This window comes from Trichomycterus rosablanca, chromosome 11, assembly GCF_030014385.1.
Source record: "Trichomycterus rosablanca isolate fTriRos1 chromosome 11, fTriRos1.hap1, whole genome shotgun sequence".
NCBI lineage: Eukaryota > Metazoa > Chordata > Actinopteri > Siluriformes > Trichomycteridae > Trichomycterus > Trichomycterus rosablanca.
In genome coordinates this window covers 2798415-2816522 of record NC_085998.1, presented here as the reverse complement: position 1 = coordinate 2816522, position 18108 = coordinate 2798415, and the positions used below count along the sequence as shown (strand labels likewise).

At 42.5% G+C, this 18108-nt stretch overlaps 9 non-coding genes across 9 annotated transcripts; all 9 read left to right on the top strand.

Moving 5' to 3' along the window:
- Window positions 1-8754: 8754 nt before the first annotated feature.
- Window positions 8755-8844, top strand: trnar-ucu (transfer RNA arginine (anticodon UCU)). Its single transcript is given in 2 exon segments — window positions 8755-8791; window positions 8809-8844. It is a non-coding gene; the product is annotated as a tRNA-Arg (tRNA).
- An 899-nt stretch (window positions 8845-9743) lies between these two features.
- On the top strand, window positions 9744-9833 carry trnar-ucu (transfer RNA arginine (anticodon UCU)). The gene is given in 2 exon segments: window positions 9744-9780; window positions 9798-9833. It is a non-coding gene; the product is annotated as a tRNA-Arg (tRNA).
- A 735-nt stretch (window positions 9834-10568) lies between these two features.
- Window positions 10569-10658, top strand: trnar-ucu (transfer RNA arginine (anticodon UCU)). The gene is given in 2 exon segments: window positions 10569-10605; window positions 10623-10658. It is a non-coding gene; the product is annotated as a tRNA-Arg (tRNA).
- A 176-nt stretch (window positions 10659-10834) lies between these two features.
- Window positions 10835-10924, top strand: trnar-ucu (transfer RNA arginine (anticodon UCU)). The gene is given in 2 exon segments: window positions 10835-10871; window positions 10889-10924. It is a non-coding gene; the product is annotated as a tRNA-Arg (tRNA).
- Window positions 10925-11799: 875 nt separating this feature from the next.
- trnar-ucu (transfer RNA arginine (anticodon UCU)) lies at window positions 11800-11889 on the top strand. Its single transcript is given in 2 exon segments — window positions 11800-11836; window positions 11854-11889. It is a non-coding gene; the product is annotated as a tRNA-Arg (tRNA).
- Window positions 11890-13200: 1311 nt separating this feature from the next.
- Window positions 13201-13290, top strand: trnar-ucu (transfer RNA arginine (anticodon UCU)). The gene is given in 2 exon segments: window positions 13201-13237; window positions 13255-13290. It is a non-coding gene; the product is annotated as a tRNA-Arg (tRNA).
- Window positions 13291-13871: 581 nt separating this feature from the next.
- On the top strand, window positions 13872-13961 carry trnar-ucu (transfer RNA arginine (anticodon UCU)). Its single transcript is given in 2 exon segments — window positions 13872-13908; window positions 13926-13961. It is a non-coding gene; the product is annotated as a tRNA-Arg (tRNA).
- Window positions 13962-14557: 596 nt separating this feature from the next.
- trnar-ucu (transfer RNA arginine (anticodon UCU)) lies at window positions 14558-14647 on the top strand. The gene is given in 2 exon segments: window positions 14558-14594; window positions 14612-14647. It is a non-coding gene; the product is annotated as a tRNA-Arg (tRNA).
- Window positions 14648-14892: 245 nt separating this feature from the next.
- Window positions 14893-14982, top strand: trnar-ucu (transfer RNA arginine (anticodon UCU)). The gene is given in 2 exon segments: window positions 14893-14929; window positions 14947-14982. It is a non-coding gene; the product is annotated as a tRNA-Arg (tRNA).
- The last annotated feature ends 3126 nt before the right edge of the window (window positions 14983-18108 follow it).

Sequence of the window (18108 nt, the reverse complement as noted above, 5' to 3'; positions counted from 1 at the left end):
CCAGCAAGTTCCTCCACACCAAACTCGTAAAACTGTCTTTATTGCCGCTGCTTTGTGTACGTTGAACACGTGTGTGTGTGTGTGTGTGTGTGTGTGTGTGTGTGTGTGTGTGTGTGTTTCATGGTGCAGTGTTCCACTGTTCCATGGTGCAGTGTATACTACTGCTAAATTCCTTTGTTGACCATTTTTCCTCGGTCAGGGTCACAGTGGGTCCGGCTTCTACGGAATCACTGGGCCAAGTGCAGTAGCACACACATCGAACAGAACGCCAGTCCATCGCAGTGCCTCTGTTGTCACCAATCATGTCTGTGTGTAGACGCTGGACTGGCCGATAGCACCGCTGTGGATTTGAACCCTGGATTGAAGCGGTAGTGGGGTAGCGTAATAATCGCTTTATGAGCTTTAATTGCTCCAGGTGGACGTTTTTTTATTCATCATGGTTCCTCTCTCACAGACTTGCCGGTTCCTCTGTTCAGAAACTTGCTTTAGTCTGGAACCCGTGATGTCGGGGCTCGGTCTGGCACACTTTTATCTCTTTCTGGAAACTCACCTGGTGTTGTGGCATTTTTTGGGCCCCATAGGTGATGTGGCGCCCCTTTTCCTTTAACTACTGACGTCTCCAGCTTGTTTTAAGGGTTCCACTCTGTAATATTGTAAGAACCAGTCTTCAGTTCTGCTCTGTCCCTCTTCTGTCTACATTCTCCATTGCAGCTGTTGTTCCACCATTGTGAAGCATCCTGCACTTAGGTTCATTTCATTTTAGTGGGTGCGGGGCTTCACCCCAGGCTTCAGTAGTGAGGCATGACCCGCCCCTTTACACCCTAAGATAAGATAAGACAAGATAAGTTAAGATAAAATAAGACAAGATAAGAAAAGACAAAAGACACGATAAGGTTAGACAAGATAGGACAAGATAAGATGACATTAGGAAAGAGAATATAAGAAAAGATCTGATAAGATAAGCAAAGATAAGAAAAGACAAGATAAAAAAGACAAGATAAGAAAATGTAAGACAAATTAGGATAAGATGAGATAAGAAAAGATTAGAAAAGATATTAAAAGATAATATAAAAAAAGACAAGCTAGGACAAAGATACAAAAAGATAAGAAAGGATAAGAAAAGAAAAAAGACAAGATAAGATAAGACAAAAGACAGGTTAAGACAAAATGAGAAAAGCTAGGACAAGATAAGTCAACATAAAATTAGAAAAGATAAAACAAGATAGAACAAGATAAGACAAGACAGGATAAGATAAGACAACATAAGATTAGAAAAGATAAGAAAAGACAAGATAAGATATGATAAGATAAACCAAGATAAGACAAAATAGGATAATATGAGATAAGGTTAGAAAAAAGAAAAAGAAAAGAAAAAAAGATATGAAAAGATAATATAAGAAAATACAAGATAGGACAAGATAAGATAATATTAGATAAGATAAGAAAGGATAAGACAAAATAGGATAGGATAGGATAAGATGAGATAAGATAAATGATAAGACGATAAATATTTGCTAATTTTTATGTTGATGCCTGTAACATATTAAAAATATTGGGACAACTGCAATCTAAGTGTGTAAACTGATCAAAACCACCAGTCAATAACAGAAGGTCCAGCACAGTGAGAAATTCTGTCAGGTCAGACAGCTCTTCAGGTGATTCAGGGATCTTCTCATGTCATGGGTGGACAGCTGAAACATCTAGTACTCTGGAGATATTCTGGTCCTGAGGGCGTGGGTACTCAGAAAGTGTTCGGTTTACTCAGAAAGAGGCGTCGGTGATTGACACACTGATGATCGGGGGGGGGGGGGGGGTCGAGGTCGAGGAGAGCTGCAGGCCAGCACCCTTCACCTGGGGGGCAATTATTTTTTCTCAGCATGTACATGCATACACACTCTAGGGAATCCACGACCACCACCACCCCCAGTTTCTTACTACATTATCTGTGCTGCCTGCACCACCCCCATGCTGGTCGAGGAGAGCTGCAGACTAGCACCCACCATCTGTGAAGTCTGTGGCTGCTTCTTTACACAAGCTATTTAATCAATGCACACAACACAAAAAAACACATTCAATTACAAGCAAAGACGAGTCAAGGTTCAGGACAATCAGAATTTTTGAATTTCACCATCTACAGTGCACAACATAGTTGAAAGATTAATAAAATCCAGATAATAATTTGTCTGTAAAGGGAAAAAACACTTTTAAATGCTCATGACTTCGAGCCTTCATACAGCACCAAGATGTTTCTGTGAAGAAGATATTTTCCAATGACATGGGTTCCAAAATACTTCGGAAAACCCTCGGCAGTGAGCACAAGCCAGCATGGAAAAAACTGTCTACAACTGGAGCAGCTGGAGTAAACATGCCCCTGTCCCAACCACTTTGGAATATGTTGCTGTCATTAAATTTAGCATTAAATGTAGACAGGATGAACCTGAGATATTTCATCTTTTATCTGCTCAACTTCATTTCATTTATTAATAAACATCCATTCCTGCATTTCAGACCTGCAACACATTCCAAAAAAAAGTTGGGACGGTAAAGCATTTACCACTTTGTAATGTCGCTGTTTCTTTTCACCACTTAAAAGAGGTTTTGGCACCGAGGAGAGCGAGTGATTTAGTGTTTCAGCTTTTATTTTGTCTTTTTCTTCCTGCAAACACGTCTTAAGATGTGCAGCAGTACGGGGGGTCGTCGTTGTTTCAATCATTTTCTCACACATTTGTGGACAAACTGGATCCTCTGATCATCTTTACTCATCAGAGACTCTCAGCCTTTCCTGGATGCTGCTTTTGTACCAAATCATGATCACAATCACCTGTTTGGAATCACATCATTATTTAATTTTTTCACATCATTAATAGTCCTAAATTGTCCCCGTCCCAACTTTTTTTGGAATGTGTTGCAGGCCTGAAATGCAGGAATGGATGTTTATTAATAGATGAAATGAAGCTGAGCAGATAAATGTAAGAAACTCTGTGATTTTATTTTGGGGTTGTGTGCAGGGCAAAAAATGTGGAGTATGATTTATTTAAAAAAAAAAATGCTAGTAAATTTAACAGATCATATATTCAGGTAAAGGTTACTCACAATTCTATCTGGATTTCACTAGAAATTCTTCAGTAAAGGTTACTTTGCAACACCCGGCTTCAGGTATATTTTAATAGCTGTATCTTAGATTTTACTCAATGCAGCACTATATTAAAACATGTTTTTTTTAATGCAATATTATAAAATACCAAATATTTGTAAATTATGGAATTTATTTTCTGAAGTGTTAACATTAACATAGATAATTACCATATACAAAAGCCACTATAACATTGACAGACAACATTTTTTGTCAAACTTTTGTAATTGTTTTGCTCATTTAATGGAAATGCATTTTCACTTAAACAGTTCAGTGGACAAAATGTCTTTCACACAGCGTGTTTGTAAAGTCTCACTCGCTACACAAAAGTAAAAACTGAAATAGGAAAACAAACTATAAAAGTGTCACAGTGTGAGGACAAAATAAATATCAATCTTTTAAACTTTTTTCTGAAGACTTGCAGCAAAAAATAAATAAAAATAGATGCAAGTAAAAGTGCTCGCTCCAGGTAGACTGTAGTTCTCCTCCTGAACTCATCTTTCACCTAAGACAAAGATTAAAAAACAAAATTATAAGTTAGTAATTATGAAGTTTATGTAGACCTCAGAATGTTATGTTAAATATTATAATTCAATTTTATTTTCTCAAGGTTTGCTCAAAGGTCGCCTAATGATGCGAATGTGTATTTGAAAGACCCGGGACTATACAGCCTCATAGCCATTTATCTTCAAATGGCAAAATGTGCTTTCATAATCATGAGACAAAAGAACTATTTTAGAACCAACGTTTTAAGTCCACGTACATTAAAAGGAACATGTTATCACGATTAACATAACTACATATCATTAATTCTGCGATGCTAACGGACGCTAATTTGGCGTCAAGAGTGTAGAAAGTTAAATGACATTTTAAATATTAATAACTGGCATTGTAATATAATTTTCTTAAAAAGTGACAACTTACCATAAAACAAAGTCTTCTCTGGCCAAAGTACATCCTCAACAACCGAAAAACTTCCAAAAAAAAAAAAGATCCAAAAATCAGTAGCTAGTTTGCGCTCCGTGTGTGAAACATGTCCGGACTTGCCAGCCAGGCAATTACAATGCGCATGTGTAGAACGTATAGTAATATTTACTAGTAGTTTTCAGTTTTGCTTCACTTCAATCCAAAAAAAAAACAAAACATAGTAAATTTTACTTTGGTATTTAGAATAAAATTTATGAATGTATACGATGACAAATAATTACACAGAAACACCAAGTAACACTAAATTATATGTGAATTTCCAAAGTAGCAAGACTGTACTAGCAGTGGCGTAACTAGGAGCTCATGGGCCCCAGTGCAAAAAAAAAAAAAAAATATATATATCAGTTTTATTCCACATATATTAGTGTTTGCTATATATTTCCTGTTTGGCTTGCCATAATACATGCATAATACCTGCAGCCAATGGGGGGGGGGGGGGGGGGGGGGGGCAGTGAGGTGGGTGATTGAGTTCATGTCGTGGAGGGGCCCCCATCTGCCATGGGCCCCAGTGCACCTGCCCCCCTTGCACCCCCTGTAGTTACGCCACTGTGTACTAGTATATTCTTGTACAGAGTACTTCACTCTAAATCTTCACTCTATTTACTAAGTATACACACACACACACACACACACACACACACACATACTGTATATATATATATATATATATATATATATATATATATATATATATATATATTGGCAAAAGTATTTGGACACCTGACCATGAGCGTGTTGGATGTCACATTGTCACATTTCAAAAGCAAACAGTATTAAAACAGACTGACCCTCTGTGTGATCTTTTCGGCTAGAACAGCAGCCACTCTTCTGAGAAGCTTAGAAGCTCAAAGACTTTGAATTATGTCTGTGGGAATTTGTGCCCGTTCAGTAAAACATGGTAAGTACATGAGTGATGAGAAAGCCTTGGTTAATGTCTTTATAGAGTATCTGTTAGCAACTAAAACACAATAATTTAATAATAAGACAGGGCGTCCCAATATCTGACTGGAAATGGGATTTTTTCGAGATTTTAAAGCTGATGTTGATGGTCTCAGATTTTCCTGCCTCTCGTTCCATCATTTGTTTATTTATTTGTGTTTCCACGCTGGGCTAATCCTCTCCACAGCCTCGCACCGTCAACACCCCCGTCTGCCAGATTCAGCCAGCAGCATGGAAAAGTGGGAACTGCTTTGTTTGTTTCAAAACATGCTCTGATACTGGTTGTTGGTTGTTTACATCAGAAAGGACCCTTTTCGGTTAGTACCTTAGTGAAATGCACACTATATTGGGACACGCAGAATTCTGTACACATCTGGATGAACCATCGACTTTCCATGCTGGATTCTGTTCCGCAGGGTCCCTACACGGCGTCCTCGTGTTCCCTACATGTGATCACATGATCTCTGTATATAATAAGGGAACTTCAGTTGGTCGAATCCCTTCATTCGGGACGCCCTGTGACATCATCATGTAAACGGTGATCTGGAGGATTCTGCAGCGGTGCTGGACGTTCACTGGTCACGTTCATGTCGTTGCTAGTTTTCAGTGAGGATTAATGAAACGTTAATCCTGCTCATACTGTTCACCTTTCTCAGACAGACAAAAACACATAGACAGACAGACAGATAGATAGTTGGATTAGTTGGATAGATAGATGGACGGACAGACAGACAGATATACACCGATCAGCCATAACATTAAAACCACCTCCTTGTTTCTACACTCACTGTCCATTTTATCAGCTCCACTTACCATATAGAAGCACTTTGTAGTTCTACAATTACTGACTGTAGTCCATCTGTTTCTCTACATAAATTTTTAACCTGCTTTCACCCTGTTCTTCAATGGTCAGGACCCCCACAGGACCACCACAGAGCAGGTATTATTTAGGTGGTGGATGATTCTCAGCACTGCAGTGACACTGACATGGTGGTGGTGTGTTAGTGTGTGTTGTGCTGGTATGAGTGGATCAGACACGCCAGCGCTGCTGGAGTTTTTAAACACCGTGTCCACTCACTGTCCACTCTATTAGACACTCCTACCTAGTCGCTCCACCTTGTAGATGTAAAGTCAGAGACGATCGCTCATCTATTGCTGCTGTTTGAGTCGGTCATCTTCTAGACCTTCATCAGTGGTCACAGGATGCTGCCCACAGGGCGCTGTTGGCTGGATATTTTTGGTTAGTGGACGATTCTCAGTCTAGCGGTGACAGTGAGGTGTTTAAAAACTCCAGCAGCACTGCTGTGTCTGATCCACTCATACCAGCACAACACACACTAACACACCACCACCATGTCAGTGTCACTGCAGTGCTGAGAATGATCCACCACCTAAATAATACCTGCTCTGTGGTGGTCCTGTGGGGGTCCTGACCATTGAAGAACAGGGTGAAAGCAGGTTAAAACAGTATGCAGAGAAACAGATGGACTACAGTCAGTAATTGTAGAACTACAAAGTGCTTCTCTATGGTAAGTGAAGCTGATAAAATGGACAGTGAGTGTAGAAACAAGGAGGTGGTTTGGCTGATCGGTGTATATAGACAGACAGACAGACAGATAGATAGATCTCTTGGAGAACTTTCTCCAACTTTTCCACTTCCCACATCAAACTGTGTAAAACTGAAATATCTGCACCGTTCACCTCCCTCAAAGGCTCAGAACTCCTAACCTGTACCTCTTTAAAGGTTAACCAGTACTGAGAACACTCTAAACGCTAATGGATTAATAGACGCCTTCAGGGAGAACTTCTCACCTCCAGCTGCAAACAGATCCATCAACACGTCCACCTTTCATCCAGGTCATCGACTCCCTGGAATGTGAATCAGTTCAGGTGTTTCAGTCACGCTCAGGTGCTAAAGAATCCACTGGGTCTGTCCGAAAACCTCGTGATCTCTCTACACAGACGCATTTCCCATCATCCTACACTCCCGAGAAGAGGGCGTGTCTAAATTCTTAAATCTCTTAAACTGCTCCTACTGAGGCGCCTTAATTCTGAGTGATAATCTGACTGGTAGGTGGTGGGAAGCAGGGCGGGTTGCTAGGTTTTCTCACAGACCCTTAAGACACATTTGGAAAATCTTTGGAGACGAGTGGTGACTGTTATAGCGGCAAAAGAGAAGCGAATCCATATTTCTTCCGGCTTAATGCTTTTACTTTTCTCTACACGAGTTTCATTAATAAATAAAATAAATAGTTCAGTTGTAGCCTAGCGGTTAATGTACTGGACTAGTAATCAAAAGGTCGCTGGTTTAAGCCCGACTGCTGAAAGGTTGCTGCTGTTGGGCCCTTGAGCAAGGCCCTAAACGCTCAATTGCTTAGACTGTACAGTGTCATTTTGGATAAATACCAAAAACATAAATGTCTATTCTATTGTGGAGCAGTTGAAGCCTAGAGGTTAAGGTACTGGACTAGTAATAGTAATCGAAAGGTGGCTGGTTTAGGCCCCAACACTGCCAGATTGCTGCTGTTGGGCCCTTGAGCAAGGCCCTTAACCCTCAATTGCTTAGACAGTATACTGTCACAGTGCTGTAAGTTGCTTTGGATAAAAGAGTTCGCTAAATGCTGATAATGTAAATGTAATAAAGACGTTTTGATGGTTCAATCTTAGCTTCCTGAAGTCGTGCCCGGTACTCTTGCTGATGCTGCTGCGGCTCGGGGTGTTCCTGGTGCTCCGGTCAACTTCCTGTCTCAACATTTGCAATTGGTACCATGACATTTGTGTAATATGTGATAACACAGTGGTGGGTAAACAGGAGCGGACCGAGTACTCGGCCCTGTGGGACGCCCGAGCTCAGGAGAAGTGTGGTGGAGGTCGAATCGTCTTCCATTGTGGTAGCCTGTGACCCATTTAAAAGTTTGTTGCTCACCTATATATTCATTGTACAGCTCTTCAGGTCATTCAGGGATCTTCAGGTCCCGAGGGCGTGGCTCTGAGGCGTGTGGGTACTCAGAAAGAGGCGTCGGTGATTGACACGCTGATGCTCGGAGGGTGTTTTTATCCGCCGTGGGCGCAGAATACAGAACATGGATCATAACAGACACTTTCTCCAGCAATTAAATGTTTGGTCCAGGTTCTTATTTTAGCTGCCTGCACCACCCCCATGCTGGCTGAGGAGAGCTGCAGGCTAGCACCCGCCATTTGTACTATTGAATGGGCACAAATTCCCACACACAGACACACTTTAAAGTCTTGCGAGAAGCCTCTCAGTTCCATAAGAGTTGGGACAGCCACACTTTAACAATGCTAACTACATTTACATTTTAGGCATTTAGCAGATGCCTTTATCCAAAGCAACTTACAGTACTGTGACAGTGAACAGTCTGGGCTATTGAGGGTTAGGGGCCTTGCTCAAGGGCCCAACAGCAGCAACTTCTTTATTTTTTGAGAATTTTTGGCATACTTTACATTTACGGCATTTAGTGGACACTTTTGTCCAAAGTGATTTACAGTTGTGACTAAATACAGTTTGAGAAGATGAGGATTAAGGGCATTGCTCAGGAGCCCAACACTAGGAACCTGGTGGTGGGGCTTGAACTGGCAACATTCTGATTACTAGTCCCGTATCTCAATCCCTTCCCTACACATACATCAGCAGCGGCGTTGACAAAAATCGGCTTTGGACTCAGTAGTTTCTGGGCTCTGTGGCGCAACGGCTAGCGCGTTGGACTTCTAACCTCAGCTGTGAGGCTATTCAAAGGTTGTGGGTTCGAGTCCCACCAGAGTCATGGATCTTGTGTCATAAGAAAGAAAAAAACATGGATGTGAATCTGTACAAACTTTAATACAATTTGAGTTGTTAAGCTTTAAGGTCCTTGATCAAGAGCCCAACAGTAGGAACCTAGAGGTGGTGGGGCTTGAACCAGCAAACTTCTGATTACTAGTCCCTAAGGAGAAGTATCTTAACTTCTTCCCTTCGCATACATCAGTAACGGCGTTGACAAAATTGGTTTTAAACTCGCTATTCTTTGAGCTCTGTGCCACAATGGATTGTGTGTTGGACTTCTAGGCTCAGGTGTGAGGCTGTCCAAAGGTTGGGGGTTCGAGTCCCACCAGAGTTGTGGTTTTGTGTCATAAGAAATGTTGATGTGAATCTGTACAATCTTAAAAAAATGTAATACAATTTGAGCAGTTAAGGTTTAAGGTCCTTGCTCAGGAGCCCAACAATAGGAACTTAGAGGTGGTAGGACTTGAACCTGCAACCTACCTTCTGATTACTAGTCCAGTCTCTTAACTTCTTCCTTACACATACATCAGTAACGGTGTTAACAAAATTGGCTTTGGACTCATTAATGTTCAGGCTCTGTGGCGCAACGGATAGCACGTTGGACCTCTAGGCTTGGATCTGAGGCCATTCGAAGGATGTGGGTTCGAGTCCCACCAGAGTCGTGGATCTTGTGTCATAAGAAAGAAAGAAACGTTGATGTGAATCTGTACAAGCTTAAAAAATTAAATACAATTTGAGCAGTTAAGGGTTAAGGTCCTTGCTCAGGGGCCCAACAATAGGAATTTAGAGCTGGTGGGGCTTGAACATGCAACCTTCTGATTAGTAAGTATCTCATCTGCTTCCCTACACATACATCAGCAATGGCGTTGACAAAATCAGCATTGAAGTCATTAATGTTCAGGCTCTGTGGCGCAATGGATAGCGCGTTGGACTTCTAGGCTTGGATCTGAAGACATTCAAAGGTTGTGGGTTCGAGTCCCATCAGAGTCGTGGCTTTTGTGTCATAAAAAGGAAAGAAACGTTGATGTGAATCTGTACATACTTAAAAAATTTAATACAATTTGAGCAGTTAATGGTTAAGCTCCTTGCTCAGGGACCCAACAGTAGGAACTTAGAGCTGGTGGGGCTTTAACCAGTAACCTTCTGATTACTAGTCCAGTATCTCAACTGCTTCCCTACACATACATCATCAATGGTGTTGACAAAATCAGCGTTGGACTCACTAATGTTCAGGCTCTGTGGTGCAATAAATAGCGTGTTGGAATTCTAAACTGTGCTGTGAGGCCATTCAAAGGTTGTGGGTTCGAATCCCACCAGAGTCATGTCCTTTCTGTCGAAAGAAAGAAACGTCAAAATTAAATCTGTTTTGAGCAAATGAGGTTTGCTCAGGAGCCCAACTGTAGGAACTTAAAGGTGGTGGGGCTTTAACCAGTAACCTTCTGATTACTAGTCCAGTATCTCAACTGCTTCCCTACACATACATCAGAAACGGTGTTGACAAAATTGGCTTTGTCTTCAAGCTCTGTGGCACAATGGATAGCGTGTTGGACTTCTAGGCTGAGGCCATTCAAAGGTTGTGGGTTTGAGTCAACTGTAGGAACTTAGAGGTGGCGGGGCTTGAACATGCAACCTTCTGATTACTAGTTCCTACGAAGCTTAACTTCTCCCCTACATATACATCAGTAATGGTGTTGACAAAATCGGCTTTAGACCCGCTAGTTTTTGGGCTCTGTGGTGCAACGGATAGCGTGTTGGACTTCTAGGCTCAGCTCTGAGGCCATTCAAAGGTTGTGGGTTCGAGTCCCACCAGAGTCGGGGATTTTGCGTCATAAGAAAGAAAGAAAAGTTGATAAGAATCTGTACAAACTTTAAAAAATTACATGCAATTGAGGGTTAAGGGCCTTGCTCAGGAGCCTAACAGTAGGAATTTAGAGCTGGTGGGGCTTGAACCAGCAACCTTCTGATTAGTAAGTATCTCAACTGCTGGTTCAGGCTCTGTGGCGCAATGGATAGCGCGTTGGACTTCTAGGCTGAGCTGTGAGGCCATTCAAAGGTTGTGGGTTCAAGTCCCCTCAGAGTCGTGGCTTTTCTGTCATAAGAAAGAAAGAAACGTCAAAATTAAATACGTTTTGAGCAAATAAGGTTTAAGGTCCTTGCTCAGGAGCCCAACTCTAGGAACTTAGAGGTGGTAGGGCTTGAACCAGCAACCTTCTGATTACTAGTCCCTAGGAAGCAGTATGTTAAATTCTTCCCTACACATACATCAGCAACGGCGTTGACAAAATTGGTTTAGGACTTAATAGTTAACGGGCTCTGTGGTGCAACGGATAGCGTGTTGGACTTTTAGGCTGTGCTGTGAGGCCATTCAAAGGTTGTGGGTTCGAGTCCCACCAGAGTCGTGGTTTTTGTGTCATTAGAAGAAAAGAAACGTCAATGTCGATCTGTACAAACTTTAAAAAATTACATACAATTTGAGGGTTAGCGGCCTTGCTCAGGAGCCTAACAGTAGGAACCTGGTGGGGCTTGAACCGACAACATCCTGATTAGTAGTCTAGTATCTCAACCACTTTCCTACACATACATCAGCAATGGCGTTGACAAAATTGGTGTTGGACTCACTAATGTTCTGGCAACGGATAGCGCATTGGACTTCTAGGCTCTGGTGTGAGGCCATTTAAAGGTTGTGGGTTCGAGTCCCTCCAGGATCGTGGTTTTTGTGTCATAAGAAAGAAACGTTGATGTGAATCTGTACAAACTTAAAAAAATTAAATAAATTTTAAGCAAATGAGGGTTAGGGGCCTTGCTCAGGAGCCCAACAGTCGGAACTTAGAGGTGGTAGGGCTTGAACCAGCAACCTTCTGATTACTAGTCCCTAGGAGGCAGTATCTTAACTACTTCCCTACACATACATCAGTAACGGCGTTGACAAAATCGGCTTTGGGCTTGCTTGCTTTGGGGCTCTGTGGCGCAATGGATAGCGCGTTGGACTTCTAGGCTCAGCTGTGAGGCCATTTAAAGGTTGTGGGTTCGAGTCCCACCAGAGTTATGAATTTTGTGTCATAAGAAAGAAACATTGATGTGAATCTGTACAAAATTAAATGCTTAAAGCTTAATTGTTAAGCTCTGGTGGGTTCGAGACCCACCAGAGTCGGGGATTTTGCATCACAAGAAAGAAAGAAAAGTTGATGAGAATCTGTACGAACTTTAAAAAATTACATACAATTTGAGCAATTGAGGGTTAAGGGCCTTGCCCAGGAGCCCAACAATAGGAATTTAGAGATGGCGGGGCTTGAACCAGCAACTTTCTGATTAGTAAGTATCTCATCCGCTTCCCTACACATACATCAGCAATGGTGTTGACAAAATCAGCGTTGGACTCACTAATGTTCAGGCTCTGTGGCGCCATGAATAGCACGTTGGACTTCTAGGCTGTGCTGTGAGTCCATTCCAAGGTTGTGGGTTCGAGTCCCACCAGAGTCATGGCCTTTCTGTCATAAGAAAGAAACGTCAAAATTAAAACTGTTTTGAGCAAATAAGGTTTGCTCAGGAGCCCAACTGTAAGAACTTAGAGGTGGTGGGGCTTTAACCAGTAACCTTCTGATTACTAGTCCAGTATCTCAACTTCTCCCCTACATATACATCAGTAATGGCGTTGACAAAATCGGCTTTAGACCCGCTAGTTTTTGGGCTCTGTGGTGCAACGGATAGCGTGTTGGACTTCTAGGCTCAGCTCTGAAGCCATTCAAGGGTTGTGGGTTCGAGTCCCACCAGAGTTGTGGTATTTGCGTCATAAGAAAGAAAGAAACATCGATGTGAAACTGTACAAACTTTTAAAAATTAAATACAATTTGAGTTGTTAAGCTTTAAGGTCCTCGATCAAGAGCCCAACAGTCAGAACTTAGAGGTGGTGGGGCTTGAACCAGCAACCTTCTGATTACTAGTCCCTACGAAGCAGTATCTTAACTTCTTCCCTTCACATACATCAGCAACAGCATTCACAAAGCCGGCTTTGTACTCACTTGTATTCAGGCTCTGTGGCGCAATGGATAGTGTGTTGGACTTCTAGGCTCGTATATGAGGCTATTCAAAGGTTGTTGGTTCGAGTCCCACCAAAGTCGTGGATTTTGCGTCATAAGAAAGAAAGAAAAGTTGATGAGAATCTGTACAAACTTAAAAAAATTACGTACAATTTGACCAATTGAGGGTTAAGGGCCTTGCTCAGGAGCCTAACAGCAGGAATTTAGAGCTGGTGGGGCTTGAACCAGCAACCTTCTGATTAGTAAGTATCTCAACTGCTTCCCTACACATACATCAGCAATGGCGTTGACAAAATCAGCGTTAGACTCATTAATGTTCAGACTCTGTGGCGCAATGGATAGCGCGTTGGACTTCTAGGCTGAGTTATGAGGCCATTCAAAGGTTGTGGGTTCGAGTCCCACCAGAGTCGTGGCTGTTCTGTCATAAGAAAAGAAAGAAACGTTGATGTGAATCTGTACAAACCTAAAAAAAAAAATACATTATGAGCAAATAAGGGTTAGGGGCCTTGCTCAGGAACCCAACAGTAGGAACTTAAAGGTGGTGGGGCTTTAACCAGTAACCTTCTGATTACTAGTCTCTAGGGAGCAGTATCTTAACTTCTTCCTTACACCTACATCAGTAACGGTGTTGACAAAATTGGCTTTGGACTCATTGATGTTCAGGCTCTGTGGTGCAACGGATAGCGCGTTGGGCCTCTAGGCTTGGATCTGAGGCCATTCGAAGGTTGTGAGTTCGACTCCCACCAGAGTCGTGGATCTTGCGTCATAAGAAAGAAAGAAAAGTTGATGAGAATCTGTACAAACTTTAAAAAATTACATACAATTTGAGCAATTGAGGGTTAAGGGCCTTGCTCAGGAGCCTAACAGCAGGAATTTAGAGCTGGTGGGGCTTGAACCAGCAACCTTCTGATTAGTAAGTATCTCAACTGCGTCCCTACACATACATCAGCAATGGCGTTGACAAAATCAGCGTTGGACTCACTAATCTTCTGGCTCTGTGGCGCAATGGATAGCGCGTTGGACTTCTAGGCTGAGCTATGAGGCCATTCAAAGGTTGTGGGTTCGAGTCCCACCAGAGTCGTGGCATTTCTGTCATAAGAAAGAAAGAAACATCAATGTGAATCTGTACAAACCTAAAAAAAAATTACATGCATTTTGAGCAATTAAGGGTTAAGCTCCTTGCTCAGGAGCCCAACAGTAGGAACCTAGAGGTGCTGGGGCTTGAACCAGCAACCTTCTGACTACTAGTCCCTAGGAAGCAGTATGTTAACTTCTTCCGTACACATACATCAGCAACGGCGTTGACAAAATCAGCTTAAGTCTCAGTAGTTTTTGGGCTCTGTGGCACAACGGATCGCACGTTGGACTTCTGGATTCAGTTGTAAGGACCTTCAAAAGTTGTGGTTTCGAGTCCCACCAGAGTCGTGGTTTTTCTGTCATAAGAAGGAAAGAATCGTTGATGTGAAACTGAACAAACTTTAAAAAATTAAATACAATTTGGGTTGTTAAGCTTTAAGGTCCTCGATCAAGAGCCCAACAGTCGGAACTTAGAAGTGGCGGGGCTTGAACCAGCAACCTTCTGACTACTAGTCCCTAGGAAGCAGTATGTTAACTTCTTCCGTACACATACATCAGCAATGGCGTTGACAAAATCAGCGTTGGACTCATTAATGTTCAGGCTCTGTGGCGCAATGGATAGCGCGTTGGACTTCTAGGCTTGGATCTGAGGACATTCAAAGGTTGTGGGTTCGAGTCCCATCAGAGTCGTGGCTTTTGTGTCATAAAAAGGAATGAAACGTTGACGTGAATCTGTACAAACCTAAAAAAATTAAATACAATTTGAGCAATTGAGGGTTAGGGATGTTGCTCAAGAGTCCAACAGCAGGAACGTAGAGGTGGTGGGGCAGCAACATTCTGATTACTAGTTCCTAGAAAGTATTATCTTAACTGCGTCGCTACACATACATCAGCAGTGGCATTGACAAAATCAGCGTTGGACTCACTAACGTTCAGGCTCTGTGGCGCAATGGATAGTGCGTTGGACTTCTAGGCTGAATTATGAGGCCATTCAAAGGTTGTGGGTTCGAGTCCCACCAGAGTCGTGGCTTTTCTGTCATAAGAAAAGAAAGAAATGTTGATGTGAATCTGTACAAACCTAAAAAAAATAAATACATTATGAGCAAATAAGGTTTAAGGTCCTTGCTCAGGAGCCCAACTGTAGGAGCTTAGAGGTGGTAGGGCTTGAACCAGCAACCTTCTGATTACTAGTCCCTAGGAAGCAGTATCTTAAATTCTTCCCTACACATATATCAGCAACAGCGTTGACAAAATTGGTTTAGGACTTAATAGTTAACAGGCTCTGTGGCGCAACGGATAGCGCATTGGACTTTTAGGCTGAGCTGTGAGGCCATTCAAAGTTTGTGGGTTTGAGTCCCACCAGAGTCATTGATTTTGTGTCATAAGAAGAAAAGAAACGTCAATGTCGATCTGTACAAACTTCAAAAAATTACTTACAATTTGAGGGTTAGCGGCCTTGCTCAGGAGCCTAACAGTAGGAACCTGGTGGGGCTTGAACCGACAACATCCTGATTAGTAGTCTAGTATCTCAACCACTTTCCTACACATACATCAGCAATGGCGTTGACAAAATTGGTGTTGGACTCACTAATGTTCTGGCAACAGATAGCGCATTGGACTTCTAGGCTCTGGTGTGAGGCCATTTAAAGGTTGTGGGTTCGAGTCCCACCAGGATCATGGTTTTTATGTCATAAGAAAGAAACGTTGATGTGAATCTGTACAAACTAAAATTAAATAAATTTTAAGCAAATGAGGGTTAGGGGCCTTGCTCAGGGGCCCAACAGTAGGAACTTAGAGGTGGTAGGGCTTGAACCAGCAACCTTCTGATTACTAGTCCCTAGGAGGCAGTATCTTAACTACTTCCCTACACATACATCAGTAACGGTGTTGACAAAATCGGCTTTGGGCTTGCTGGCTTTGGAGCTCTGTGGCGCAATGGATAGCACGTTGGACTTCTAGGCTCAGCTGTGAGGCCATTTAAAGGTTGTGGGTTCGATTCCCTTCAGAATCATGAATTTTGTGTCATAAGAAAGAAACGTTGATCTGAATGTGTACAAAATTAAATGCAATTTGAGTTGTTAAGCTTTAAGGTCATCGATCAAGCCTAAAAAAAACCTAAAAAAATTAAATACAATTTGAGCAGTTAAGGGTTAAGGTCCTTGCTCAGGGACCCAACAGTAGGAACTTAAAGGTGGTGGGGCTTTAACCAGTAACCTTCTGATTACTAGTCTCTAGGGAGCAGTATCTTAACTTCTTCCTTACACATACAGTGTATCACAAAAGTGAGTACACCCCTCACATTTCTGCAGATATTTAAGTATATCTTTTCATGGGACAACACTGACAAAATGACACTTTGACACAATGAAAAGTAGTCTGTGTGCAGCTTATATAACAGTGTAAATTTATTCTTCCCTCAAAATAACTAAATATACAGCCATTAATGTCTAAACCACTGGCAACAAAAGTGAGTACACCCCTAAGTGAAAGTTCCTGAAGTGTCAATATTTTGTGTGGCCACCATTATTTCCCAGAACTGCCTTAACTCTCCTGGGCATGGAGTTTACCAGAGCTTCACAGGTTGCCACTGGAATGCTTTTCCACTCCTCCATGACGACATCCCGGAGCTGGCGGATATTCGAGACTTTGCGCTCCTCCACCTTCCGCTTGAGGATGCCCCAAAGATGATCTATTGGGTTTAGGTCTGAAGACATGCTTGGCCAGTCCATCACCTTTACCCTCAGCCTCTTCAATAAAGCAGTGGTCATCTTAGCGGTGTGTTTGGGGTCATTATCATGCTGGAACACTGCCCTGCGACCCAGTTTCCGGAGGGAGGGGATCATGCTCTGCTTCAGTATTTCACAGTACATATTGGAGTTCATGTGTCCCTCAATGAAATGTAACTCCCCAACACCTGCTGCACTCATGCAGCCCCAGACCATGGCATTCCCACCACCATGCTTGACTGTAGGCATGACACACTTATCTTTGTACTCCTCACCTGATTGCCGCCACACATGCTTGAGACCATCTGAACCAAACAAATTAATCTTGGTCTCATCAGACCATAGGACATGGTTCCAGTAATCCATGTCCTTTGTTGACATGTCTTCAGCAAACTGTTTGCGGGCTTTCTTGTGAAGAGACTTCAGAAGAGGCTTCCTTCTGGGGTGACAGCCATGCAGACCAATTTGATGTAGTGTGCGGCGTATGGTCTGAGCACTGACAGGCTGACCCCCCACCTTTTCAATCTCTGCAGCAATGCTGACAGCACTCCTGCGCCTATCTTTCAAAGACAGCAGTTGGATGTGACGCTGAGCACGTGCACTCAGCTTCTTTGGACGACCAACGCGAGGTCTGTTCTGAGTGGACCCTGCTCTTTTAAAACGCTGGATGATCTTGGCCACTGTGCTGCAGCTCAGTTTCAGGGTGTTGGCAATCTTCTTGTAGCCTTGGCCATCTTCATGTAGCGGAACAATTCGTCTTTTAAGATCCTCAGAGAGTTCTTTGCCATGAGGTGCCATGTTGGAACTTTCAGTGACCAGTATGAGAGAGTGTGAGAGCTGTACTACTAAATTGAACACACCTGCTCCCTATGCACACCTGAGACCTAGTAACACTAACGAGTCACATGACATTTTGGAGGGAAAATGACAAGCAGTGCTCAATTTGGACATTTAGGGGTGTAGTCTCTAAGGGGTGTACTCACTTTTGTTGCCGGTGGTTTAGACATTAATGGCTGTATATTGAGTTATTTTGAGGGAAGAATAAATTTACACTGTTATATAAGCTGCACACAGACTACTTTTCATTGTGTCAAAGTGTCATTTTGTCAGTGTTGTCCCATGAAAAGATATACTTAAATATCTGCAGAAATGTGAGGGGTGTACTCACTTTTGTGATACACTGTACATCAGTAACGGTGTTGACAAAATTGGCTTTGGACTCATTAATGTTCAGGCTCTGTGGTTCAGTGGATAGCGCGTTGGACCTCTAGGCTTGGATCTGAGGCCATTCGAAGGTTGTGGGTTTGAGTCCCACCGGAGTCGTGGATTTTGTGTCATAAGAAAGAAAGAAACGTTGATGTGAATCTGTACAAGCTTAAAAAATTACATACAATTTGAGCAGTTAAGGGTTAAGCTCCTTGCTCA